This window comes from Oryctolagus cuniculus, chromosome 4 (assembly GCF_051225735.1).
Source record: "Oryctolagus cuniculus isolate XC-2025 breed Fujian yellow rabbit chromosome 4, ASM5122573v1, whole genome shotgun sequence".
Taxonomy (NCBI): Eukaryota; Metazoa; Chordata; class Mammalia; order Lagomorpha; family Leporidae; genus Oryctolagus; species Oryctolagus cuniculus.
Genome location: NC_142870.1, coordinates 47,897,317 through 47,903,433, shown reverse-complemented (window position 1 = coordinate 47,903,433; position 6,117 = coordinate 47,897,317). Strand labels below are relative to the sequence as shown.

The window sequence follows — 6,117 nt, the reverse complement described above, 5'->3', positions numbered from 1 at the left end:
CACCAGTCCCTTCTGCCTTTTTATTGTATATTTCCAAAATGGTGCTACATTTCATTTTTTCATTTCACTTTATTTTAGAGTCTAGAATCATTTCAGAGACTAAACTTTCATTGATTTAGTGGTCTGAAGAAATGTTTCAGAATCTGCCTTATGATAGTATTGCCTTTGCTGTTGTGAAAATAAAACAGATTAGCCCCATTTGATCATCTAAAACTACTTTTTCTAATTTGTTAGCCACTAGCCACACATGAAATTTTAAATTTAATAAAAATAAAATAAATATTTTTATTTCCATATATATATACTAGCTACCTTTCAAGTGCTTAGAATCTACATGTAATCCCATAATGCCCTTTTGGGTACTGTAGAACATTGCTATCATTAGCAATTAGCACATTAGAAACTTCTAATGTGTCTATTAGCAAACTTTTTGGACGTGCTTAATAGAATTTGTAATGCTTTCTCTTTTTTTACCCTGAGGGACCTTTTATTTAAGGTATACAAACTTCATGCATTTCATGAAGTTAGGTGTAATGTTTTCATAAACAGAAAAGTCCTTTCTTTTCTTAACAGAAATTCTGCATTTATTTATTAATTTATTTACTTTTGAGAGTCAGAGAAATCCTCTCATCTGTTGATTCACTCCCAAATGTCCTGGATCCAGGAACTCAATGCAGGTCTCCCATGTGGGCTGTAGGGCCTCAATTACTCGAGCCATCATCTGCTTCCTCTCAGGATGCACACTGTCAGGAAAGCAGAATTGATAGTGGAGCTAAGACTTAAACCAGAGCACTCGAATGATGCCCTAATTGCAGTGCCAAATTCCTATGCCCAAAGAAACTCTTTTGTAACAAACTTAGAAGTCCCAAATGTGAGAAGTACAGCAATAAACTAGAATGCCATTGTCTTGGGAAAAACATGGTTGTATTCAACCAAATAAAATCCTAGTCCTTCTCCCTTTTAACAATACTCAGTGGCCCTTTTTGCTTATGATCCATCAAGCTGTCAAGAAGGGGCAGAGCAAAAACACAGCTTTTGGATGCAGTGGTAGCACGTTGTATTGTTTTGCTTCAATCAGTGATGTGACAAGATGAAAAAAAAATCCTATTCCTTTTTAACTTTATCTTCTTGACTTTTAAATATCTTCCCTCTGAACCATGCTCAACCATTAGTAACCTATTTATGTTATTTATTGTTTTCAGTACTCTTAAGTGAATACAATAGAAGGAACCTCATGTAAGGGATTCTCAGAATTCCCTTTATCTAATCCCCATGTAAGTTTCATCTGCATGAACAGCACTGACCCTTTTCCAACACTGTCACAATTCTGATGGCATGTATAGAGTCTGTTACTTTTCCATTTTAAAAACAACCCAAATTTTTGTGTTTCAGAAACTACTGGACACTGAAGAAACTCCTGAGGAAAATAAAATAAAAAAACCTGTCTTCATACTGTGTATATGTGTGTGTATGTGTGTGTGTGAGGGGGAGAGAGAGAGAGAGAGAGAACGAGAGCAGGGAGAGGATGGTAGAACTCACATTCGAATGGGATTAATACTGACTCAGAGATTCCCTTCTATGCTTCATGCATAATTGCTATTAAAAAGATTATTATTATTTAAAGCTATATTTATTTAAGTTTATAATTATATTATTTCTGCATTTTACGTAGAAGGCATAGAAACACCAGAAAAAATCATGTTGGTTAATAGTAAACATTTTAATCAAAATACATTTAATTTCTGTTATATATATACATTAATAATATATTTCAACTCAAGAGCAATTAAGGCATAGTAAACAAAGCATATATCTACTGATTTATATATACATATTTTGTGTTTGTGTGTATATATTTTAACATATCTTTTATTCAAGGATATAAAGCTAATCAAGGTAATTTATTGTCATTTGTAAAATTTTTAAATGTACAATATTATAAAGCTAACCATGAAAACATTCTAATATGCCTTATTCTTTCAGTAACTTTATCAGGTATCTGTTGTACAGCACATATCATTATAGATAAATATTAAGGATTGGTTTTATCATTTTTTGTATTCAACAATAATCTCTACATAGATCTAATATTGTTTTAAATTAAGTGATTCAAATCAGGATTTGGAGATTTGGAGAAAAAAAGTTCATGCTTTGATTTGCTTCCTTTTTTAAAGATCTATTTATTTACTTGAGAAGCAGAGTTACAGAGAGAGAGAAGTAGAGACAGAGATGTCTTCCATCCATAGGATCATTCCCCAAATGGCCTCAACGGCCAGCGCAGATCTGAAGCCAGGAGCCAGGAGTTTCCTCCGGGTCTCCCACGTGGGTGCAAGGGACCAAGCACTTGGTCCATCTCCTACTGCTTTCCCAGCCCTTAGCAGAGAACTGGATCAGAAGAGGAGCAGCAGGGACTTGAGATGGAGTTCATATTGGAAACTGGAATCCCAGGCAGAGGCTTAACCTACCACACTACAGGTTAACCTACCACACTACAGCTTAATCCAACATACGACAGCACCAGCAGATTTGCTTTCTTTTGCCTTTTTATAATTTTGTTTAAGAATGAATGTAAGATAGTATGTTCTTTTTGATTAAATCAATATTTTATGTTTCTGTTATGTAAGCTAAAGGACTTTAAAATTTTTATAACATTATTACAATTGAGGCTTATAGTATTAATTACCACTTTGATCACTTTAATCATTGCTAAATTTTTGTGTTGTGAAATCTTCTCTACACACAAACACGCACACACACACACACACCAAATCCATATTTGTGGTAATTTTTTACTTTCCAGTATTTTGTCAAATTACAGAAAGGGTAGAAGTTATTTCAAAAAGGTCATTGAAAGATTAATTTTGATTTTTAACAACAGTTTGTGTAAGATTTGCTTGTTTTTCATTAAGTGTTTGATAAAATATACACTAAAGACACATGTTGATAAACATTTTTATCAGGGAGGATTTTTAAGCAGTTATGATGTATATTCTCATTTCGTCTACATTGTTGAAATTATTGACACAATAATTCCTTTTAATATCTTTTTAACTATTTTAAATAATTATATAAATAACTCATTTTTTAAAGATTTATTATTTTATTTATTTGAAAGAGTTACAGAGAGAGGCAGAGACAGAGAGCTCTTCCATCCGCTGGTTCACTCCCCAATTGGCCGCAAAGGCTGGAGCTGTGCCGATCCGAAGCCAGGAGCCAGGAGCTTCTTCCGGGTCTCCCACACTGGTGCAGGGGCCCAAGGACTTGGGCCATCTTCTACTGCTTTCCCAGGCCATAGCAGAAAGCTGGATCAGAAGAGGAGCATCTGGGACTAGAACCGGCGCCCATATGGGATGCTGGCACTTCAGGCCAGGGCATTAACCTGCTGTGCCACAGCGCTAGCCCCATAAATAATTCCTTTTAATATATAATCATTTTAATTATAATTATATATATAATTAATTTGATTTATAATGAACAATTGAATAATAATTCCTTTTAATATCTTTTTAAAGATTCGTGGTTATGACATCTCTGCTATTCTTGATAGTTTCAATTATTTGTGGATTTTTGCTTATTTAGTCCACCTAGAGTCTTATCAATTTAGTTACTATTTTTATTTAAAGATTATTTATTTATTTATTTATTTGAAAGTCAGAGTTACAGAGAGAGAGATGGAGAGGCTGAAAGAGAGGTCTTCCAACCGCTGGTTCACTGCCCAATTGGCTGCAATGGCTGGAGCTGTGCCCATCTGAAGCCAAGAGCCAGGCAATTCTTCTGGGTCTCCCACACTGGTGCAGGGGCCCAAGGACTTGAGCCATCTTCTACTGCTTTCCCAGGCCATAGCAGAGAGCTGGATTGGAAGTGGAGCACCCTGGACTCCAACTGGTGCCGGCACTGCAGGCGGCAGTCTTACCCGCTAGGACACAGCACCAGCCCCTAGTTACTTTTTTTTTTTTTTTTTTTTTTTTGGCAAGGCAGAGTGGATAGTGAGAGAGAGAGACAGAGAAAAAGGTCTTCCTTTTTGCCATTGGTTCGCCCTCCAGTGGCTGCCGTGGCCGGTGCGCTGCGGCCGGTGCACCGCGCTGATCCGATGGCAGGAGCCAGGTACTTCTCCTGGTCTCCCATGGGGTGCAGGGCCCAAGCACTTGGGCCATCCTCCACTGCACTCCCGGGCCACAGCAGAGAGCTGGCCTGGAAGGTGGGCAACCGGGACAGCATCCGGTGTCCCGACCGGGACTAGAACCTGGTGTGCCGGCGCCGCTAGGTGGAGGATTAGCCTAGTGAGCTGCGACGCCGGCCTAGTTACTCTTTTTAAAGAATCAATTTGTGATTGATTTATTTTCTTATTTGTTTTCAGTTTCATTCTTTTTCTATTAGCTTTTAATAACCTTTCTTCTACTTACTTTGGATCTAATTTTATTTTTTTTTTTGTAAACCACTTGATTTGGGAGACTAGGATATTGACCAAGAGTTTTTTCTTTCTGAATATAGAATTGTAAATTGTGGTGCTTGCGATGTGAGCATCCCATATGAGAGTCCTGCCTGCTCAGATTCTGGTCCAGCTTCCTATGAATGAACCTGTGAATGGGAGATCCCGAATGTAGTTCCTGCATCTTGACAACAGCCTGGGCTGTTGTAGGAATTGGAGGAGTAAACTATTAGGTAGAAATCTCTCACCCTGTCTCTCCCACCCTCTGTCTTTCAAATAAATAAATATATCATTTAAAAAAGATTTTAAGTTATAATTGTTCATCTAAGCCCCACTTTAGTGGCTGTCTACCATTTCTGATATATTTTATTGATATTATTGTTCAGTTAAAAATCTAATTTTCTTTGTGATTTCTTCTTTGACTTGGATTATTTCAAATAATGCTTAACCATGTATAAAGATGTTAATACTGTTTTTAAATTCTGATTTATTTTTTATTTCTTTGTATATTTAGTACATTTAGAATGTACCCTAGACATTGATGATAGACTGAGGTATCTTGATCCTATTTTATCGTCATTGTGAAATCTCTGAAGGCAACTATTTGATAAATCTTGGTATAAGCAAGTAGAGGCACAACTTCCCACTCACTACAGACCTTAAGTTTGCTCAATTCCCCTATGCCCTCAACTTTATCCTTGTAAGCTCTTTCATTTCTGGTATCCCTCATCTAGCATTTCTAACATAGTCATTCTAAGATCCTTCTTCCATAATTCTAGAGGAGGATTTTTTAAACACTTACCTTTGACACACAATCCCATAAAATAAATGAGGAAACCCCCTCTCTCTCTCTTCTCTAGTATATGCATGGTGATACATATTGCTTATATATTATTTATTTTTCCTGAGTCATATTACATCATTTATTCTTCATAGAAGGGTCAGAAGCAAATGTCTCCTAAACTTAACACAAAGGGATTTTCCCTTAATATTTTCTTTATTGTCCTGACAGAATTTGTATTGTCTTACACCCAAATATAATTTCCCATTTACCAAATACTCAGTGATACTCTTCTTTTTTAATTTTTAAAAGTGATTTATTTATTTTAAAGGCAGAGTTAGAGAGAGTGAGAGAGAGAGAGAGAGAGAGAGATCTTCCATTTGATGATTCACTTTCCCAAATGACTGCAATAGCTCAGACTGGGCCATGTGAAAGTGAGGAGCTTGGAATTCCGCCCATGCTCCCCACGGGTGGCAGAGATTGGAGTGTTTGGGTCATCTTCTATTGTTTTGCTAGGTGCATGAGCTGGGAGCTGGATTGGAAATGGAGCAGCTGGAACTCGAACTGGTGCCCATATGGGATGCTAGCATTGCAGGCAGCAGCTTAATCCGCTATGGCACAATGTTGGACCCCTCAACCATGTGCTTCTTTGCAAATGTTGCTGCTGATTACAAACACAACTTGCTGTAAGAGCACTATTGAGTAGTAGCCATAGCTAAAGCACTGCTTTGGATTTCTTGCCAAATCCAGGATCCCCGTGAGAACTTTATGAACAAAGGATTGGGAGATTTACTATGGTTAATACAATCTTTCCAGAAATTCTGAGAAATAATTATCTTGGGGGTATTAGAATCATAAAATGAGAATCATCATATTTCTTCATCATTAAGTATCGCAGAGATGTGTT

The 6,117-nt window shown here is 36.9% G+C and overlaps 1 non-coding gene across 1 annotated transcript; it reads left to right on the top strand.

Annotated features, from left to right (window-relative positions):
• Window positions 1-954: 954 nt before the first annotated feature.
• LOC127483080 (small nucleolar RNA SNORA21) lies at window positions 955-1,091 on the top strand. Its single transcript, XR_007909046.1, has one exon. It is a non-coding gene; the product is annotated as a small nucleolar RNA SNORA21 (small nucleolar RNA).
• Window positions 1,092-6,117: the final 5,026 nt, after the last annotated feature.